General features: G+C 44.2%; 1 protein-coding gene and 1 long non-coding RNA gene across 32 annotated transcripts in view; one reads left to right on the top strand and one right to left on the bottom strand.

Annotated features, from left to right (window-relative positions):
- Window positions 1–22,377, bottom strand: part of TTLL5 (tubulin tyrosine ligase like 5) — a 300,979-nt gene that overhangs the window by 125,252 nt on the left and 153,350 nt on the right. The gene's annotated exons all lie outside the window — the stretch shown is intronic.
- LOC123584105 lies at window positions 4,686–22,149 on the top strand. Its single transcript, XR_006705163.1, has 2 exons — window positions 4,686–5,371; window positions 21,949–22,149. It is a non-coding gene; the product is annotated as an uncharacterized LOC123584105 (long non-coding RNA).

Below are 22,377 nucleotides of genomic sequence, written 5' to 3'. Positions count from 1 at the left end.
ATTTTTCACAGAAGCAGAACAAACAGTCCTAAAATTCAAACGGAACCACACATGATCCCAAATCGCTACAGCAATCAAGAAAGAACAAAGCTGGATGTATCACAATCCCAGATTTCAAAATATACTACAAAGCTATGGTAATAAAAAAATCTGGTACTGGCACAAAACAGATACATAGATCAAGGGAACAAGATAGAGAGCCCAGAAATAAACCCATGCTTATATGACCCATTAATCTTTGAACAAAGGAGGCAAGAATGTACAACGGGGGACAGATAGTCTCTTCAATAAATGGTGTTGGGAAAACTGGACAGCCACATGCAAAAGAATGACACTGAACTGCTTTCTCACACCATATACAAAAATAAACTCAAAACAGATTAAAGACCTAAATGTGAAACCTGAAACCATAAAACTCCTAAACGAAAACACAGCAGTAATCTCTTGGACATTGGCCTTGGCAACATTTTTCTAGATATGCCTCCCAGGCAAGGGAAACAAAAGAAAAAATAAACTATCGAGACTACACCAAAATAAAAAGCTTCTGCACGGCGAAGGAAACTATCAACAGGACGACAAGGTAACCTACTAAATAGAAGAAGGTATCTGCAGCTATGTCCAGTAAAAGGCTAATATCCAGCATATGTAAAAAATTTACACAACTCAGTATCAAAAAGCCCCACAAATAATCTGAATTTAAAACGGGCAGAGGACCTGAATAGACATTTTCCCAAAGACGATGTACAAATGGCCAAAGATACATGAAAAGATGCTCATCGTCACTTATCATCTGGAAAATGCAAATCAAAAACACAATGAGATACCACCTCACACCAGTCAGAATGGCTAGTATCAAAAAGACAAGAAACAACAAATGTTGGTGAGGACGTGGGAAAAAAGGAACACTCGTGCACTGTTGGTAGGAACGTAAATTGGAGCAGCCACTGTGGAAAACGGTATGGAGGTTCCTCAAAAAGTTAAAAATAGAAATACCATAGGATCCAGTAATTCCAGTGCTGGGCATTTACCCAAAGAAAATGAAAACACTAAGTCCAAAAGATATATGCACTCCTATGTTTACTGCAGCATTATTTACAACAGCCACGATACAGAAGCAAACCCACGTGTCCATCAACAGCAGAATGGATAAAGAAGATGTGGTGTTCACACACACACACACACACACACACACACACACACGCATAATATTACTCAGCCATAAAAAAGAATGGGATTTTGTCATATGTGACAACATGGATATATCTAGAGGGTATTACGCTAAGTGAAATAAGTCAGAGAAAGCCAGATACTATATGATTTCACTCCCAAGTGGAATCTAAAAACAAAACAAAAACCAAAAGCAGATTTGTAAACACAGAGAACCAGCAGTTGCCAGAGGGGAGGTGGTGGGGGGATAGGCAAAATAGGTGGAAGAGATTAAGAGGTACTGCATTTTTTTTAAAGAGGGCACCTTTTGGGATGAGCACTGGCTGTTGTATGGAAACCAATTTGACAATAAATTTCATATATTAAAAAAAAAAAAGAGGTACTATATTTAACAATAAAAAAGAAAAAGAAAAAAGAAAGAGCTAGACTTAAATGGTAACATTTTTTTTTTTTTTAATGTTTATTTTTGAGAGAGAAGTGGGGGAGGGTGTAGAGAGAGAGGAGACACAGCATTCAAAGCAGGCTCCAGGCTCTGAGCTGTCAGCACAGAGCCCGACACGGGGCTCGAACCCGCGAACTGTGAGATCATGACCCAAGCCGAAGCTGATGCTTAACTGACTTGAGCCACCCAGGTGCCCTTCAAATGGTAACATTTCCACAGCTATTCATCATCTGTACTTGAGGGTAAAAATGCTCATGTTTTCAGGAATACAGAAGTACAGGATCTGGCATGAACTGGGCACTCAATAAATGTTAGCTCTTTTTTTCCTCCCTTTCCTTCGTTCCCCTCTTTAACACATATTAAGTATTCCTAAAACAAAGGCCTATAGCAATAATTGTTTATTAGAAAATCTTTAGCAATGCTATGTTAGGTTCTAATTTTCTGTACTTCAATGTAACTTTGGAATCCTATAGATTTAAGTTCAAAAGCACAAGAAGAATCTTATTGTTTGAGGGCGCCTGGGTGGCTCCATCGGTTAAGCATCCAACTCCGGATTTCGGCTCAGGTCATGATCTCGTGGTTCGTGAGTTCGAGCTCACATCAGGCTCTGTGCTGACAGTGTGGAGCCTGCTTGGGATTCTGTCTCCCTCTTTGTCTGCCTCTTCCCCGCCCTTGCTCGCTCTCTCTCAAAATAAATAAACTTAAAAAAAAAAAGAATCTTATTGTTTCAAATAAGAGTATTTCTGAATTAATAATAAACTGTAAGGCACATTGAAGAACATAAAAGTCAATTTAAAAATTAATACATGCTGACTATGAAAATGTCCAAGAACTGAAAAGTGTAACTAAGCAGACCAAAATGTCACCCATAATCCTATTGTGCAATCATGGTACTCTGGTACATATCATTCATATTATTCCAGCACACTGTGATTGTATTATCTTGTTTTTATCATTTAATGTTAACAGGAACACATAGGGATATATCTTATGTATTCATGTATCATAAAGAATATGTGTATATTTTTTCAAATTAAGAAAGAACAACTCCTGTGACTCCCCAAACTCTGGGTGCCACCGTGCTGAAAATAGGACACTAGCTTTAGAAAACAAGAGGAAGAGAGCAACTTCCTATGGGGTAAATTGAGAAAGGCTTCAAAGTAGAAATGATCTCAGAAGACGACCGGCAATTTGACAACAGGAAGGGACATTCCAGGTAGAAGGAGTAACACATAAACGAGCAGGGAAGAACAGGAAATCCAGTGTGGCTAAACGGTGGGGGTGGTGACGGGTGGAGAGATACTGTCATTAAAGCTGGTAAGACGGCAATCTCGCGTATACTGTGTTCGGAAATAGAAATGTGACTGGTCAAAAGTGTCATCTAAGGAAAGCACAGCACAGCAGCTTTCATTGGGATCACTCATGCACGCATGAAGACACTATGATGGAAAGGCTAAAGACAGCTAAGCTTTGGGGAAGGCAAGGAGCGTGAGTAAGCGTGGCTTAGGATGGATGGCCAGGCAGGCGACTCTCATCACCGCTACTACCATTAGAGCGAGGACTCTCTACGCGCCTGATTTCAAGCTAAGCCCCTTCTACACCTCACCGTGCTTAGTCCTGACAGCAACCCACTGCGACAGGTCACTATTCTGTATTAAGACGAGGACACCAAGGCTTACAGTGAGTAGCAGGTCAACCCGCACATACAGAGGAAGTGAAAGAGCTGCTTTGAACCTAAATTGGTAGGATATCAAAGGTATGTTGAAGAACAGAAAATTAGAACCTAACATTGCATTTGCTGAAGATTTTCTAATAAACAGTTATTGCTATAGGCCTTTGTTTTAGGAATACTTAAAATCATCCAAACTCAGGGTCTCTGGCTGGTTCAGTCAGTGAAGCATGTGACTCTTGATCTCAGGGTTGTGAGTTCAAGCCCCATGATGGGTATAGAGCCTACTTAAAAAGAAAAAAAAAAAAAAAAATTAAAGACTCACTACTGAAAATAAAATATTTAAAGTAAAGTAAAATCAAATCAAATCATCCAAGACCCACACAAATATGCTCAACTGATTTTTGACAAAACTAGAAAAACCAACCCGATGGAGGAAGGATACCATTTTAAAGCCATCTGCTTGCTAACAAATGGTGCTGCAGCGATGGCATGTCAACAGGCAAAAAAATGAGCCACAACGGGGGCGCCTGGGTGGCTCAGTCGGTTAAGCATTTGGTTTCGGCTCAGGTCATGATCTCACAGTTTGTGAGTTCGAGCCCCACGTCGGGCTCTGTGCTGACAGCTCGGAGCCTGGAGCCTGCTTCGGATTCCGTGTCTCCCTCTCTCTCCGCCCCTCCCCCACTCGCATTCTCTCTGTCTCTCAAAAAATAAACATTAAAAAGTTAAATTAAATTAAAAAAAAAATAAACCACAACATAAACCTCACACTTCAGACAAAGATGGACTCAAAATAGATCACAGACTTAAATGTGAAATGTAAAACTATAAAATCCCCCCAAGATGTCTTTTAAAAACATTTGAAACAAAACGGATACTTCAATTTTAGCTGTAAGCGATACGAGAATGACGAAGACAGGGAGAGGTAGATGCCAGGCAGTGTGCTACCTGCTCTCCTTGCTTTAACTCACTTAAACCTTGAACATTCCGAGCAGGCGGACACTCTTCCGCCTCATTTACGGATGAGGCAACTGAGGCTTGGGGAGCTCCAGCAGCCCGCCCAGCTGACCACCGGGTCTGAGCACTCGTCTGCCGCCTGCCCTATCGCTACCACTGCCCTACATTTGGGGGCTGCCTCTCTAAAATGGTAAATATTCGACATAAAAAACAAGGCTTCCTTCTTTCTTATACAAGATGGACTTTTTTTTTTTTTTTGGACTTTTTAAAATTTTATTTATTTTTGAGAGAGAGAGAGTGAGTGAGCGAGGGAGGGGCAGAGAAAGAGGGAGACACAGAATCCGAAGCAGGTTCCAGGCTCTGAGTTGTCAGCACAGAGCCTGATGTGGGGCTCGAACCCACAAACCGTGAGATCATGACCTGAGACGAAGTCGGACGCTTAACCGACTGAGCCATCCAGGCGCCCCTACGAGATGGACTTTTAAAAGTGCCTAAACAAAGTTTGAACCCAGATGGAAGTGAAGAGCCACCTGAAGCAGGATCTCCGTCCCTTCGTCCTTTCCCTTCTCCCTCCACAGATAAACGGCTAGGCTGACAGGCCTGTCCCTGACCACCTGGAAGTCATAAGTCAGGGAGTGCCCTTCAGCTCTGAACAGTCTTTACATGTCAATCCCACAGAGGCACGAGAAGACTTCCAAGAGAAACAGAGGCCCGAGCCTTCAGACAAGTGCACGTACTTGGCACCCAAGAGGACTTGAGCCTCCACGGCGGGGGGCCTTCATGCAGTGGGGTTATTACTGATGGAGAGAGCGCGCCTGTCTGTTCCTTGGGACCTCGGCTCTGGCTAAGTCCCCTTTTACACAGCAAAGGGAGATGATCTCGTCGCTCACGACCGGTGAGCTCTTGGTCAAGCAGGCTGCTCCTTGCCCGAGATTATGAAAGCCCGGCACAGAGAGAGAGATTCCGACACAGAGGGAGGGGTTTCAGCAGGCAGGTGGCCACTCATTGTTCTACCACTCGCCTCCACCTTCCTTCTTTCGTCACGGTGGCAGGAGGGGAACAGAAATTCTCCACGTACCAGGACCTCTTCCAAGTGGACCCCGCCCCTGAAAAGCTGCCTGGAAGGAGCTGTGCAGGTAGGGAAGGGTTAAGGCGTGCCCTGTGCTGCTGGCTCTTCGTTATTATCACTTTGAAAAGCCGCCGGGCCCAGCCAACATTTGGTTCCCATTACCGTGAATAATCTTTCTCCCCCTCCCTTCCCCAACCCCCACCCTTCCTCTGCTTTTTCCACATTTTATATTAAAAGTACATCAAACACTTTTCTTCCTTTTTAATATTTTCCTTAAGCTTCCTTCACTCAGTGCTGGGCTCTGTGACTTTTCTGGTTATTCATTACTTCAGGAGGGGGAAGGGTCAGGCTCCTTGGATGAAATCAGTCAAAAACAAAAGCAGGAGAGAAAAGCACCTAAGCAGTGTGGCGGAAAGAAGCTGACTCACAGCAATTCTTTCTGGTCTTAGTTGACATTACGAAAAGAAAGAGACCACTGAGAACCCTTTACCGTCCCCATCCGGGCCCGATCTCAGTTGTGGCCGTCCCCTAAAACAAAGCGTCCCTGATATTTCCAAAGATAGATTCTATTCTAATCTCAGGGTCAGTAAAAATGGGAGGGAGCTTATGAAAAAAATGTGACAGTTCAGAAGATCAACAGTGTAATGCTGGCAAAAGTGTGGAGAAAGGGCATGCTTCTGAACTCCAGACTGGAGGCTATACTGGTAAAGCCTTTCGAGAGGCCAATTCGACAGTGACTATAAAAAATTCCAAGTATACATAGCATTTGACCCAACAAATTCCACTTGGAACATACCCTATAGAAATACTTGCACAAGCGCACACAGATATATGTACAAGGTGCTCACCGCAGATATTCAAACTTTGGAAAACTGCATAGTAGCTGAAAATATTTAAGTAGGTTTATATAAATAGACCAAAAAAAAAAAAAAAAAACAAAAAAAAAAACAACCATGGAGACATTAGGAAGGAAAAAAAGCCTCAGAAAAACACAAAATACACAAATCAATTTTTTAACTGTGACTATCTCTGAGGAGAGGGCTGTTTATCTCCCCACAATCTGTATCTATTTGTGTGATTGTTGCATGGTGTGGCTACATATATGTATTATTTTGTCCAACTAATTAAGTGCAGAAATATTTAAGTCTGTAGAAAACTGGAAAACGCATAGTTATATGTATTGTATATTTTATATCAATTACAACTTGTGTGTGTGTGTGTGCACGCGTGCGTGTATACACACATATATTCCCCTCACCTCCCACCATGGGTTTGCGGCAATGTGTGAACTGTCTTGAACTGGAAGAAATTTGAAACTCAGAACATTTCTTCATTTCACAACAGGTACCGAGTTGGATGTAGGTAAACAGTAGAAGGCATTATTAAGAGAATCCCTCAGAAATTCAGACAACAGAGAAATGGATAAATAGGAGAGAAGAAATGAGGACCCTAAGAGGCCCAGAAGTTTCCGAAGGAATAGTTATGATAATGACAACAGTGAACACTGATTGAACAACACATGATATTATCGTATAGGGTAAGGATGGGAGGAAGGGAAGTGTGTGTGCGTGTGGTGGGGGTTATGCCGGGGCAGGGGCGGGGGGCGGGGGTAGTATGAGAATGCTAAACTTCCATCTCCGGATAGGAAGTTAATAAATAATACATAAAATGCAAAGCCAGAAATGGCAGATTTAGAACAGAAGAAAGTGCTTAAAAGAAATAATTGAAAGCAAGCATCTCTGAGGTGTGGAGAGTAAGATTGTAGCAGTGGGGAAAGAAAGAACAAACGATTCCCATTGTCACTCTAAATCTTACAGAATTACCCAACTTTTTTTTAAGTAGGCTCCATGCCCAGTGTGGATCCCAACGCGGGGTTTGAACTCACAACCCTGAGGTCAAAACCTGAGCTGAGGTCAAGAGCTGGAGGCTTAACAGACTGAGCCACCCAGGTGCCCCTAGAATTGCTTAACTTTAAAAACAAGATACCTGAATTATTGTGGGTGTCAACCCTCCAGATGGCCTCCAGCGTCCCCCAGTCCCTGCTGTTCCTATCCCAGCGCCATGGATGCAGCAAACATAGTGTGCTTGAAGGACCTGAATGTTAAGAGCTTAAATGATATGACTCTTAGAAAAAAACAAAGAGCAAAAGCTTCATGACATTGGATTTGACAACGCCCTCCTGGACACCAAAGGCACAGGCAATGAAAAAAAATGGAAATATTGTACTTCATCAAAATGATAAACTTCTGCATCTCAAAGGACACCATCAACAGAATAAAAAGGCAACCTACGAAATGGGAAAAAATATTTGCAAATCATATCTGATCAAGGACTAATACAGAAAATACATAGAGAACTCCTCAAATTCAGAAAAACAAAAAACCAAACTACTCTATTAAAATCTTGAATAGGTATTTCTCGAAAGAAGATATACAAATAAATGGCCAACAGGCATATGAAAGGATGCTCAGCATCACTAATCACTAGGGAAATGCAAATCAAAACCACAGTGATACCACCTCCCAACCATTAGGATGGCTACTATCAAAAAAAAAAAAAAAAAAAAAAAAAAAAAAAGAAAGAAAGAAAGAAAGAAAGAAAATGCCAAGTGTGGGTGAAGATGTGGAGAAACTGTAACCTTTATGCACTGCTGGTGGGAATGTAAAATGTTGCAGCGGCTGTGTAAAACAGGATGATGGTTCTTCGAAACATTAAAAATAGAATTGCCCTTCTCCTCCAAGAAAACACCAAAAGGCAGAGGATGCGTGCGTGTGCTGTAGGAAGCCTGGAAGCAGCGACTTCCAGAGGTCTGGGCAACAGCTTCTGGAGCTGCAGGTGTCTTGAGCCACAGAGCTCACTGAGGCAAGGCCAAGGACTAGTGTGGTTCCCTGTCACCAAGCTGGGCCACCTGGTCAAGGACATGATTGCTGAGTCCCTGGAGGAAATCTATCTCTTCCCCCTGCCCATCAAGGAGCCTAAGGGGTCATGGACTTTTTCCTAGAGATGACCATTAACGGTGAGCTTAAGGATTATGCCTGTGCAAAAACAGATCCCGGCTGGCCAGTGAACCAGGTTCAAGGCATTGTTGCCATCGGGGGCCACATGAGCCATGTCAATCTGGGTAAATGCTCTCAGAAGGCAGCCGCTGCCATTCGAGGCACCATCACTTTGGCCAAGCTCACCACTGTCGCTGTGCGGCGAGGGTACCCAGGGACAAGACTCAATCAGAGGCCCCACACCACCCCTTGCAAGCTGACCAGCTGCAGAAGCTCCGTGCCAGTATGCCTCATTCCCTAGCCTGAGAGGCACTGGCATTATCTCAGCTACTCTGCCCAAAAAGCTGCTGCTGATGGCTGCTATCAATGACTGCTATACCTTGTCCAGGGGAAGCACTGCCACTCTGGGGATCATTGTCAAGGCTACCTTTGATGCCGTCTCCAAGACCTCCAGCTATGTCACCCAACCTCTAGGAAGAGACTGTGTTAACCAAGTCTATAAAGTTATCACTGAGCATCAAGCACCCAGTAAAGAGCCACACCACAGTCTCCATGTGGAGGGGCCAGACCCCATCCATGGCCACCACGTAGTATGTTCATACAAGAAAAATAAAGTGGATCCATTTAGCCTGGAAAAAACAGAATTATCATGTGATCCGGCAATTCCACACCGGATATATACTCGAAATGAAAGCAGGGACATGAACAAGTATCTGTACGCCCGCGTTAAGAGCCGCATTATTTACAACAGCCAAAATGGGGAAGCATTCCAAGTATCCACTGACAGATAAATGGATAAACAAAATGTAGTATATACATACCACAGAATATTCTCAGCCATAAAGAGGAAAATTCTGACAGATGTCACACTATGCGTGGACCTAGAGGATATTCCCCTGCACGAATTAAGTCCATCCACAAAAGGACAAATAGTGTATGATTCCACTTATATGGGGTACCTAGCATAGTCCCAATTCATAGAGACAAAAAGTGGACTAGTGACTGCCAGCAGCTGGGGGGAGAGAGAAGGGGAAGTTAGTGTTTAATGGCTACAGAGTTTCAGTTTTGCAAGATGAAAGAGTTCTGGAAGTGGATGGTGGTGGTGGTTGCACAATAATGTCATGTACTTAATGCTACTGAGCTGTGCACTTAAAAACAGTTAGAAATGGTAAATTTTATGTTATGTGTATTTTGCCACAATTAAAACAGTTTTTTTAAACGATGGTGTAGGACTTCTGAGGCTGGGTCATAAAAGCCTTCTGAGGCTGGGTCATAAAAGACATTGGCTTCAGTCTTTCTCTTGAGTCATTCACTCTGGGGGAAGCCAGCTGCCATGTCATGAGGAGGAAGCCAGCTGCCATGTCATGAGGACATGCAGGCAGCCCTGTGGAGAAGTCCATGTGGTGAGGAAGTGAGGCCTCCTGCCAACAGCCAGCATGATCTCATCATCCATGTGAGAGTGAGCCATCATGGAAGTGGATCCTCCAGCCCCAGGCAAGCCTTCAGATGACTGCAGCCCGCTCGGCAGCCATCTTAACTACACCCTCATGAAAGAGCCTGAGCCAGAACCGAGCAGTTAAACTGCTCCTTAATTCCTGACCCACAGAACTGAGATAATAATGTTTGTTGTTTTAAGCTGCTAAACTGGGAGGTAATTTGTTATGTAGGTACTTGGGTAACACATTTTAAAAGGAAAAGAAAACTTAGCTTGAAAGTACTATCCTAGCGGAGTGGCCTGCCATCCTACCATAGCACGCATCGGGGCACATCATTATGATGGTCTGCTGTTGAATTACAATGCCTCTCTTCACTAAAGCCTTAAGAGAGATTCTCCACTCTTCCGTGCTGAGGCAACTTCACAAATGTGGAAGTTTGATCAGTATGTAACATATATTTAACTACACATGTGAATACCGTGTTACAGCTCTGTCTGTCAGAAGACCGCTGAGCTGTTTGGATCCCTGTGGCAGGGTGCAGACCAGGGTATATTTGCAAAACGTAAGAGAGAAAATGTGACATGAAGCTGGTACCAAATATAGATTGTGTGTTTATTAGAATATGAAGAAACTTTTCCTTGTGAGTGTAGCCGAGGTTAGTCAGGGCTGTAAGTAAACAGTGCTACTCAAACAGCCACACAGCCCTTGAAAAAAGGCCAGGTGAGGACAATAACCGTAGACAGCTTAGTGAACACTGTGAGACACTGCTCTGCTTTAATATGGATTCCACTGGGTGGAAGTCACTGGGCTGAGTACTGTTTTCAGTCGTCTAATCCCTTCGAGGGTGCGGGGCACGGTTCTAGTAGGTGGGAGTGCGCTGCAAACACAAAAAGGTCTTCGTGCCACAGTAGGGTTTTGAGCAGCTCAGTGCTGGGGTTCCGGACTGAGTTCCGGAACTTCAGTGCTGGACGCTGAAGCTCAGATCCTACAGACGGAAACATGTTGAGTTACGGCATTCACCTTCCTTCAGTTATGTTAGTGGCTACTGCGTGTCAGACATCGCGGTGAGGGACAGGAGTACGCAGATGTTCAGGTCTTCACTTTATTTTTTTTTTAATTTTTTTTTCAACATTTATTTATTTTTGGGACAGAGAGAGACAGAGCATGAACGGGGGAGGGGCAGAGAGAGAGGGAGACACAGAATCGGAAACAGGCTCCAGGCTCTGAGCCATCAGCCCAGAGCCTGACGCGGGGCTCGAACTCACGGACCGCGAGATCGTGACCTGGCTGAAGTCGGACGCTTAACCGACTGCGCCACCCAGGCGCCCCTGGGTCTTCACTTTAAAGGAGGTGGCAGAAGATGTGAAATTGAACTACAACACAAGGTGGAGGCCACGGGTAAGAAGGCCACCTCTGCGAGATGAGCACAGAAGGCACACAGGGTAACAGTTAGCGCTGGGCCTCATCCAGAATGACTGGAAGAGTTTGCCAGATACGAATGGGGAAGAGACAGTAGAAACATGAGGTAAAAAGACGGAGCAGGGGCGCCTGGGTGGCTCATCGGTTAAGCGTCCGACTTCAGCTCAGGTCACGATCTCACAGTCCGTGAGTTCAAGCCCCACATCGGGCTCTGTGCTGACAGCTCAGAGCCTGGAGCCTGCTTCGGATTCTGTGTCTCCCTCTCTCTCTGCCTCTCCCCTGCTCATGCTCTGTCTCTCTCTGTCTCAAAAATAAATAAAAACATTAAAAAAAAAATTAAAATAAAAAAGACGGAGCAACAATGTTAAAACACACACACCTGCCCCTGGCTCCTTCAGGCGACATTAATGAACTGGGCGGATACCAGGATAAACTCTCCTCAGAATGGCGCACTTAACTTTCCCTCCTCAACTCGAACCATCGCCTACTTGCACGCCACGCTCTCACAACCATGCTCTCCCACACTTCTCTGCCTTCACGCAAGTCTCTGCCGTTTTCACCTGGTAAAAAAACAATAATCTATCCCCTGCAAAGCCTACTCTGGTTTTCTTCTGATACAGCTTTTGTTCCTCAAGGCTCCAAGATGCCTTTTATTGGTATGTTTTTTTTTTTTTTGGACTGTGCCTGTTCTTTTTTTTTTTTTTTTCGCTGTTATTTTATTTATTTTTTAACTGTGTTTGAACCCAAGGTAGTTAATGTATAGTGTAATAATAGTTTCAGGAGCAGCGTGCTGTGACTTTTCTTCACAGTGACTGTTTCTTACCCGCTGGGACCAACCTTGGCGGCACTGCATTCATCATTCTGGTCTTTGTCCACCCAGAGCCTGGCAACATCACAGTCATGCAATGTTTGCTGAATGAACATATGCATGAGGAAACGAACATTCCTCTCTCTGGGGTGGTCTTATGTTCCGCCCAAAGAAACGAAACTAGAATGAGCCTTTGGAGGAGTTAGAAGGATTGAATGAAAAATTCATCAGGAAGAGAACCTGAAGCCCTGGGTTCGAGTCCTCACTTTACCACCAGGCAGGGGTAAGAATTTACAAAACCAGCTAACTTCCATTTTTTCTTAATGTTTATTTATTTTTGTGAGAGAGAGAGAGAGAGAGAGTGTGAGTGAGTCAGAGCACAAGCCGGGGAGGGGGAGAGAGAGGCAGACACAGAATCCAAGCTGTCAGCACAGAGCCCACCAGGGGGCCCGAACCCACGAACCGAGAGATCATGACCCGAGTCGAACTCAGATGCTCAAAGGATTGAGCTACCCAGGCACCCCCTAACTCCAGTTTTTAATACTCACAAGACAGGGTATGGACAAGTGGCCTGGAAACGTTTATAGTAATTCCCATTTACTGAGCACTTACTCTATGGCAGGCACCGTGTGAAAGTGCTTTTCTTATGTCATTTAATTTTCATTTGCTCCTCAGCATATCCCTACAAGGTAGGCATTTTGCCTTCATTCAGATATAACAACATTGGCTTCAAAGAGCTTGCCCTGAGTGACATAGCTAGTAAGTGGCTAAAACAAGGAGGGATCCAAATTGGTCTGCCTCTAAAATGCATGCTCTCAAATACCAGGCCATCACATTTAAATGTGAGACCTTCAAGAATGTAATATAAAGGAATTTGGACCTTCTCAAGCCATGTGATAGCCGTAAAGAATGGCAGTGCCTGTCCATCTACTAAAGGTGATGGGGACTGGGTGACAGGTGATACACCAAACTTCAGAGTCTTGAAAAGGGGAGTAGTCTTCCCAGATGAAAAGTCTGAGCCCAGAAGAAGGAAGCAAACGCGCGAAGGGATGTCATGGAAGGTGGGACTGAAGGGACAGCCTGGCAGAGAAGAGAGGGCAGGGACAGGAAAATGGGAAGGGTCCCGAGCGGGCTGCTGCTGAAGGCACGGGGCTGGGCGGAGGGAGAATGACGAGGGGCCAGCGCTGCTGTGGGCAGAGCTGCGGGAGGTCCTCTGGGATGGCCAATCCAACCTCAAATGGGAAAGGACACGGGTGAACCTTGCTTCACTAAGAACAGATGGGCTGAAAGAGAAAACTCAGCCAGGGCCTGAGGGGAGAAGCAGGAAGAGACTAGGAAGAAAAATAATGACCCCACAGGTCTGAAAAAGAAGAACCTGCAGACTGAAAGAGAGGCGATGACAGAGAGGGCCCGGAATAGCCCATTTTGTGCTTTAAACCCGTGCCAAGCTGAGTAATGCAGGACGGAGCTGGTGATCTACCTCAGCTCTGGGGGAGGTCAGACTGTGTATCATCAGCAGGATAAACATCGCTATTCTACAGTGATAAGTGTTATTAATACTGAAGAGATCTACTCATGTGCAGTACTTTATAGTTTACAAAGCACATTCACATATATGAGCTCATCAAACCGTCAAGACAACCCAGGCATCATCATTTCCCACACGGCAAAGTGAGGCTTTTTGTCAAACGATTTAGCCCAAGTCAGGAAGTTCCAGGTCCATGTTCCTGGTCCCAGGTTCTTGGTGTAGGAAGAAAATCTAGCCTTTGTCTTTTAAAGACTTACACATCAGGAGATAAAGAACAAAGGCATAAAAATAAATAAATAATTACACAGAGGAGCAGATACTATACTCCAGAAGAGGGAGGAGTCAGAGTCCAGAGGAAGGAGCAAGTTTGGGGGCAGCTGGAACAGGCTGGAGGTGACCGCAGACTGGATGGGAGGAGGAGATTATTAAGCAAGGAATCGAGGAATCGGGGAGAACTCTGAGTGTGGGCTTCGGAGGGCACCCTGCCTGTCTCATACCTCCACCCGGCACAGCAGTCGCAGGGCAATCATGTTTAATAACCATGTGCTGTTGACGCTGTGCTAAGTGCTGAAAGTCCAGCGGCGAACAAGGGGTGCGCTCAAGAAATATACTCCAAGACCTCAAGAGTCAGGGTTGCTCGCTGGGGGCCGTCATCTGTGCTTTTGGAAAAGGGAGATGCTCTATTCCCAGAATGATAACCCATTCCATCAGAGGAATGTGGGACCTCCAGTTTTTCAAAACTACTTTCCCAAAATAGAAGAGGGCTCTGTGTGTCTCCCCTTTGGCAGGTGGTCAGGGAGGGTCGGAGCTGAGAAGGGAAAAGGGAGCATTCAAGTAGCTATCTCACAGCAGAGTCACGTAAAAAGAAAAGGCAAGAGGGCTGTGTTTAACAACTTACTGCACAGTTTTGTATTTACCCTCCCAACATTCAAGCTCCCATTGTGTATGCGATGCACATATAGGAAAGAAAAAATGTGATATGGGAACAGGGTGAGAGAGCCTGCAAAGTGCTGAAATAGCATACCTGGCAGCTGCTAAAACAAAACTTCAAAGATCTGGCTTCTTTGAAAAGCCATCAGGCAGGACCCCACCCACTCCCCCTGCTAGCCACAGCTTCCCTGGGAGCTAGTACACGTAACCACTTCCGCATGTTTGGCTCCGTTCCCCAGGGCTATAGCAGCTCTATAAGCCAAGTCAGAACTGCCAGCCAAGCAGGTGGGGGCCGGGGGGCTGGGTCAGCGTGGGCAAGCAAGACCTCTCCCCAGTATTTAGCCACGGGCAGAAAATAAAACGCTAACACTGGGATCGGCTTAAAAAGCCCCTTCCTCTCCGTCAGCCCAGCTCTGATTGGTTAGACACTAGTAATACAGAAGCTCTGGGCTTTAGAGATTCCCAAGGCATTAGAATATGCCCCTCCCAGCACCACAAATTAGTTCAAGAACAGCATCTGTGGTAAATCTCTAGATCTAAACAAAAGAGGCTTGACATCTACAGAAGGGCCCAGGAGGAAAATCAAGACTATGCCTTTCTTGGAACACTCATTCCTTTTTATTTTTTTAATCCACTGACCAAGTTTGGGTCCTCCTCAACATCTTCCGGGGCAACCGTCTCGTCCTGTGCTATTTAATAAGGTAGCCACGAGCCATACATGGCTTTTGAGCATGAGAAATAGAGCTAATATGACCGAGGAGCTGGTGTTTTCACTTTATTTAATTTTAATTAATTTAAGTAGCCACACCTGGCTTGTGGCACCCACACGGGACAGCTTGTTCACCAAACTGCTTGTTCACCAAACATTTACTGAGGACTTTGTGCAGAGTACTGTACAGACATAAAAACGTGTAAGACTTGATGTCTGCCCTCAAAAAGCTCACAATCTAGTACGACAGGTGAGACAAATATACAAAGAACCAGACTATAAGGAGGAATGGGAAGTGTCATAACAGAGGTAAGGAAATGATATTTGAACAGGGAATAGGGACATGGTGGCCTGACATTATGCCTCTGCCATATCAACCACTCAGGTAGGGGATGCCAGTAAGTCTATCAAATGAAGGGCAGCGAGGAGACAGAACTACTATAAAGAACATCAAAAAGCTGAACACCATAAAAACACACATTTAGCAAACTCTAGAACTCATTAGACAACCAAGGTGAAAAGGCTGGATGGAGTAAAGAGATAGCTAAGCCCATCCTGGGCTGTCCAAGATGGTAGATGACCTTCCACTCCAACCATCTTCAGGACTGGCTCATAAGGCTCCTTCCTATAGTTTAGGTGGGGTGGGGAGAAGGATATGGGGAAAAAGTTGTCTGCCGTTTCCTCTTCCATACCTGCCTCTACCCCCCAGATTAAGGAAGGCCTCTTGCTTGTAGGGCACTTTTGATTTTGGGTAACATGAAAGAACTGAATAGCGTCCAAAGGAGAAGCAGTAAAGACCCGATGACTTGGGAAGGGCGGGGGGCAGGGGTGTTTTGAGCTTTAGGCTCAATGGAGGATCTAGGGTCTTTTTTTCCTAGTGTTCAGTTCACTAGGACAGGAAGGGCCCCAAATGTCCATTCTCTAGGAATTTAAAATTGTGCACTTAGCCTGAGCTTCCTTTCAGGTATAGCTCTTAGGAACATGAGTCCAGTGGGTGAGGAGGGAAGAGAAGGAAGAGAAATGCTAACGGCATCTGCGCCAGGAACAGGGAGGACTGCAGAGAGGCTGGCCTGAGCTGAGCTCTGTAGGACAACGGTGTGGACGTGTGCAGATGCAGGTGAGGGGCAGGATGTCCATCCACTCACTCCTTTACACGTAAAGTCCTTAAATAGGCATTTAATATGTGTTCCTATTTCCATGTGCCTACTGCTTACCAAGGCACTGGGACACAACAGTGAACAAGACAACTTACACTTCCGTGAAGGAGTGACAGTGAGTAGAGAGTAAACTAATCGGGTCAAGGCTATCGGGCGGTATATGCAAGGAAGTCCTGGGGCAAATATAAGCCTGGTAGATTTCTGACCAGGCTTATTTCTGATCCATTGAGTTTGGCTGGAACTGAACTGTGAGGAGAAATAAAACTAGAAATGTAGTTTGGGACCAGAGGCAGGTGTGTGTTTTTGGAAATCGGGCCAAGTTTTTGTTTGTTTTTCTTTTCGTTTTTTAAGACTATGGTGCATCAGGTCTTTTTACCTCTTCCTTAAAAATTTTAATGATCAGAGAAAATATCAACAAGAAAATCTTTAAGTAAAAGGTTAACAATATAAATAAAACGAGTCAGAAAGACTTAGACTTGAGAAGTAGAAGCCAAATTGTGCCACATTCATAGGCTACCTTCTCCGATTTATCCTTATCAGTAATAAAGCCAGTGTTTGGCTCTCGCTCTCTGATTTTTTCCTGTAACTTCTGATTTACCTGTGAACTGGAAGGCAGCAGAAAGTATGATCAATGATATTTCCAAAGCTTCCAACACCAACTTAGACTTTTTATCTCTACGACCTGAAAAATCTGTACAGCTACAGACAGCTTGATTTCAGTTTCTATCACCTGAAACTCACTAAGTGTTTTGACCAATGCCTGGTATTTTGAACAGAAATACTCTGCTTCAGCCCGACTAGTTCCCGTTCCCTGTCCCTTTAAAATGCTTACAACACTTTGGCCATTACCTGTCTTTCCCCGCCTCTCCTGTCCTTCACCTGCCCGTAGCCTACACACAGTCTAGGACCGAATTTACTCCCTACCCTAAACCCTTCCTCTGCAGAGCCTTCTCTTTCTGCCTGTCTTTGGTACCTGTTCTGAATTGTGACTCCTAGGAACCTATATGCCCTCTTTTAATCACTCGCTTTGCATTTTAGGTGCATAAAGTAAACAAACATTTAGGTAGTATTCTTTAGACCACCCTGCTGAACTGTCACCTCCAACTTAGTAGGAGTGTGAATCACATTACTTTGATCCTTGAATCGTGCTGAGTACAAAGTAAATGTGCAATTACCTCTTAATTTGTTAGTATTAGCCTCTGCCCATCCCCGCCCCACCTGCCCTTCCAGGTCCAGCTCATGTGTCTTTCCTTTCCGTGGACCTTTTGCCAGCTTCTCTATCAGTGATCAATTTCTCCTCTGAACTCGTACCACCTACAGGATAATCCTCTTCTTCAACAATCAAGTACAAATTATTTCACAGTACTTGCATTAATAGGACTATTCATTTTCCTCCTTGAGAACAGAGACCCTGTCCAATACCTCCTTCCGAGCTCAGCTCGGTGTCTTGCATTTAGGAAATTGTCAGTAAATGCGTGTTAACTTTTCTGGGATGACATTGTTTTAACAACTACCAGATGAAGCCACTTCCTAGCTGGAACACCACTTAATGGCCAGTTCCACCTTTTCTCTTATTCATATATTTCAATACACTAATAATTTGGTGAAGAAAGTAACAAAACTTTTCTTTCGGGGGCTGGTATTTCAAATGTGTTGGGTTCACGTAGCTAAGCATGATATTTGAGAACACTAATGATATATAGGCAGATTCTTGCATCTACTCAATTTTCCTTGGTGCAAAGTTTCAGAAAAACAAGAATTGATTTCCTCTAGACTTTAAGTACATCCCATTTATTAACCCCTTTATGGTTTCCTTACCTGCTATGCCAGAAAGCCTGCTTTTCTCATCTAAATCCTCCTAGATTGTAGTCACATTACTGAGATGCAGCCATATTTCATTTTCATCACAGAAAGATAGTAAAACTTGTTTTTAAAAACCAGGCCAAACGTGGTATTGATTATTGGCTTTGAAGCCAAACTAATACAAGTCTTACTTAGCCTGATAATTCATGAAAGCCAAAAACACCCCTTTATGGCCTCTGAGGCAGAAGAATGGTGCACTTAAGACAAGAGTTCTACTGTTGCTTATTATGAACCCCAGGGGCCTCGCATATGATGCGACATTTTGAATTCCTACGCGCACATATACTGCCTCTCTCCCTCCTCTGGCTTTCCTTGCAACCACCAAAGAATACTTGACTCCACATTTAGGCATGCCTGGGTGGCTCAGTCGGTGAAGCGTCCACCTTCGGCTCACGTCATGATCTCACGGTTTGTGAGTTCAAGCCTCACGTTGGGCTCTGTGTTGACAGCTCGGAGCCTGGAGCCTCCTTTGGATTCTGTGTCTCTCTCTCTCTCTACCCCTCCCCCACTGATGCTGTCTCTATCTCTCATAAACAAATAAACATATAAAAAAAAAATAAATGCCCTTTTAGCTTCTCTTAGGTATCTTTCTTGAGGAGCATTTTCTCGCTTTGTAATCAAAATTTTAACTTCCGGATACTAACTTCACAATAAAAATAAATCATGTAAACCTCAGTGTTACGATTAGGTATACCTGTTTTCCCTACCATGTATCTAATGTAAGCATTAAACAAAGTGGCGTAGGACCACCATGTTCTCAGTGAGGCTAATTTTACGTTTCTCTCTTTTCTACAAAAGGAACTAAGAGTCATCAAGAACCTATGCCAAAACCAGAACCCACACCAGAATCTTCCTTCTCAAAGCAACTGCGAGGGAAGAGAGGCTCTTTACTCCTTTTCGGACGCTATCAGTCTATTGTTTTCTTTTATTAAAATATAGATACAGGGAGTTTTTCCTTTTTCCTCTTAAATCCTAGGAACTAAAGAAAAGCAACGACTTCTTAGTTGTACTAGGTTGGTAACATGCTGACAGTCTTAACAGAAAGAAGAGTGGAGGAGGAGATAGGACGGGATCTTCAGCTAAAGGCTCAGGGAAGCCGGCTGGTCTTCCTTCTAAAAATTCGCTGAGTCAACACTAAGTACTGCTTTACAACTGGATCATCAAGGTCTCCCTACAGGAGCCAGAAAGAAAGATACAGTGTTTTTTGTTTTTTTTTACTACTGCCGTTCTTTCCAGGCTCTTTCAAGGCTGGTAAACAGAGTGAACTTGGCCAGATGGAAGATGATAGAAAAACCAGGTGAGAATTAAACTGAATTATGAATTGAGTCACTGATCGAATTTCTTAATTCGAGAAAAGGAGCCTCATCCAGCTTCATATGCGAATTTTTGTCATTCAGGCCTGTTAAAACCACCATAATCGCCAACTGTGGATAGATCTAAAATTATAAAGTGAACAGTCACATAAGACACAGTCTTGCCTCCGACGACGACTCTGTGTGGCTGGTGGTTCGCCTGCGTGCTAATCCTAAGGAAATTCGAGGTGGTTTCTCTTTGATACTTTGGAGGGGAGGGGAGGGGAGGAGGCCGGCTAAAGAAACGCCGCACTGGCACACACACACCACACAGCAACCTGCATTTTGGCTCGCAGATAAGAAAAGACCTACTTCTCTCACTCCTGGTACTAGGCCCAAACATTCCCAAACGTACTTTGCCCAGGCCTTGCTATGATGTCTAGCCAGCTATCTCTCACACATTTCCTAGGTAGCATTCCTTCAACAGGCAGAGGCCCAATCATTCTGGCCTTGGCACAAACACCTATGACACTCGGCTCTCCCGGTGAATGAGGAACTGTAGAATCTGTCACAGAGCTTGAACCGACACAGAGCATAACCCTGGAGAGGTTCTGTGTCTGGCTGAGTGAGAAAAGCAGCAGGGGAATTTTAGATAGAAGCACAGGCCTTTATCCTTCATGTGCTGAAGAAACATGTTCCTCAAGGGGAAGAGACTGGTAAGAGCTAAGATCCCGCAGGAGGAAGGCCAGGTTAACTTTATTTTTGTGGGAAAGAAGGAAGGAGAATAAGAAGTGAAATATCACTTCTACAGAACTCTGAGCATAAAAGAGTTTCTTTCTTCTTCTTCTTCTTTTTTTTTTTTTTAGGCCCCCCTAAAAGTGGTTTCTTTTTGTGATTGTGCTCTTTGGCTAGAGAGTGTTGTTTATATAACAGTATAAAGTACAAAATTATAAGCTCCAAACTCCTCCAGAGAAAAGCTCTCCCAAAGCTCGACCCCCAGGATAGATGGAAAATATGAGTGTTTACTGGCTGGAACATCGAGCTGCAGTGGAAACTTCAACATTCAGAAGAAGATAGCAGAGAGGAAGGGCCTGTTGAGTAGGCAGAAGTCACCCTTCAACAAAGGGGTCAGAGGAAAAGGAAGAGTCTCCAGTTGGCTGCACTCTGATGCCTTCCCTTCCTCAGCGGGAAAAGCCACATCTCTGTAATCCAGCCCCGGGAGCACACCATACATGGGTGATGGCCAGTTTCTCCCATACTAGATATAAAAGCAAGTGGGTAGCAATATCAGACCCCATCAAGTCCAGTTTAACTTTCATTTTTTTCTGGGAAGAAAACTAAATATTATCAACAACCTACCACTAAAATCAGGCGCTAAACTGGCTTTCATGTACAGAACTCAATTAAATCTTAGAACAACTTAATGTGGTAGCCATCATTTGCATATCTAAGCAGAGGGGGAAATTGTGGCCCAGAGAAGCAAAGTAACTTGCCCAAGGTCGCACACCTAGTAAGGCACACCCAGGTCTTTCCAACTCAACAGTCCCTTCTCTTTCTATCACATCATGCCACCTTCCTCAGACAGGTCAACGGCCCCCTTTCCTATAAAGTTAACATGCTCTTAAAGAAATAGAAGCATTTAAAGGACTAGGCTCAGAATAAGTCTCCATACAGACAGGCAGAGGATAGGAGCAAAACGTTGCCATTTTAATCACTAAGTAAAATGCGTGCGCAACTACCGGGTTTTCTTTTAAATCCTTACGATACTCCTTTGTAGTACAGTAAAAAACACCTAACTTTGAATTTACCACCTAACGATTTCTGTGTGTATAGTTCAATAATATTAAGTATATTCACACTGTTGTGCAACCGATCTCTAGAACCTTTTCATCGTGCAAAACTGAAAAGCTGTAGCTACTAAATACTAATACCCCTCTCCTCTTCCCACAGCCCCTGGTAACCACCTTTCCACTTCCTGTTTCTATGACTCCTTTAGACACTTCATGTGGATGGAATGATACAGTACTTGCCCTTTTGTGACGGGCTTATTTCACGTAACGTAATGGCCTCAAGGTTCACCCACGTGGCAGCGACCAGATTAAATCCTTCCACACTCTTCTTGATATCTTTTCTTCCAATTGCCTGGGCCAGAAAATTTAAATCTTTGTTACGTGCCATTTGACACGACTCTGCAATTTTTTCCCCTTCTCTGCCAGATGGTGACTTCTTTGTGATCAAAAACCATGTTTTCCAGGGGCGCCTGGGTGGCGCAGTCGGTTAAGCGTCCGACTTCAGCCAGGTCACGATCTCGCGGTCCATGAGTTCGAGCCCCGCGTCAGGCTCTGGGCTGATGGCTCGGAGCCTGGAGCCTGTTTCCGATTCTGTGCTTCCCTCTCTCTCTGCCCCTCCCCGGTTCATGCTCTGTCTCTCTCTGTCCCAAAAATAAAATAAACGTTGAAAAAAAAAAAAATTAAAAAAAAAAAACCATGTTTTCCAAATCTTTTAGACTGTACCCAGCGCCCGGGATGATGCTGAGAACATGAAAGATACATCATGGACAGTAAGCTCCGTGAGATCAGGCACTCTTCTGTTTTATTTATCATGACTCCCCGGCACCTGACCTAATGCCTGGCACATGGAAAACGAATAAGATGTATTTTTTTTTTTTAAATACCAAACTCGATATTTCTGAGGACTGATTAAGCACGAAACGATGGGAAGTCAGAGACCTGACTCTACAGCAACATTTATAAGAAACAATCTGAAGGAAGGGAGAAAAGTATTAGCTTAAACTAGAATCAAAATCTCTGAAAAACTTGTTCCTAAAAATTATGTGAAGTAGGGCATCGGACTCTTTATAATTTAATTTTTGGAGAGTAAGAGGGTGAAGGGACAGAGTGACATGACATCTAGCCCAGATTTCCCAGATTTGGTG

Source organism: Leopardus geoffroyi, chromosome B3 (genome assembly GCF_018350155.1).
Source record: "Leopardus geoffroyi isolate Oge1 chromosome B3, O.geoffroyi_Oge1_pat1.0, whole genome shotgun sequence".
NCBI classification, from domain to species: Eukaryota; Metazoa; Chordata; class Mammalia; order Carnivora; family Felidae; genus Leopardus; species Leopardus geoffroyi.
Note: the sequence above shows the minus strand (reverse complement) of the source record. Positions and strands in the feature narration are given on the sequence as shown.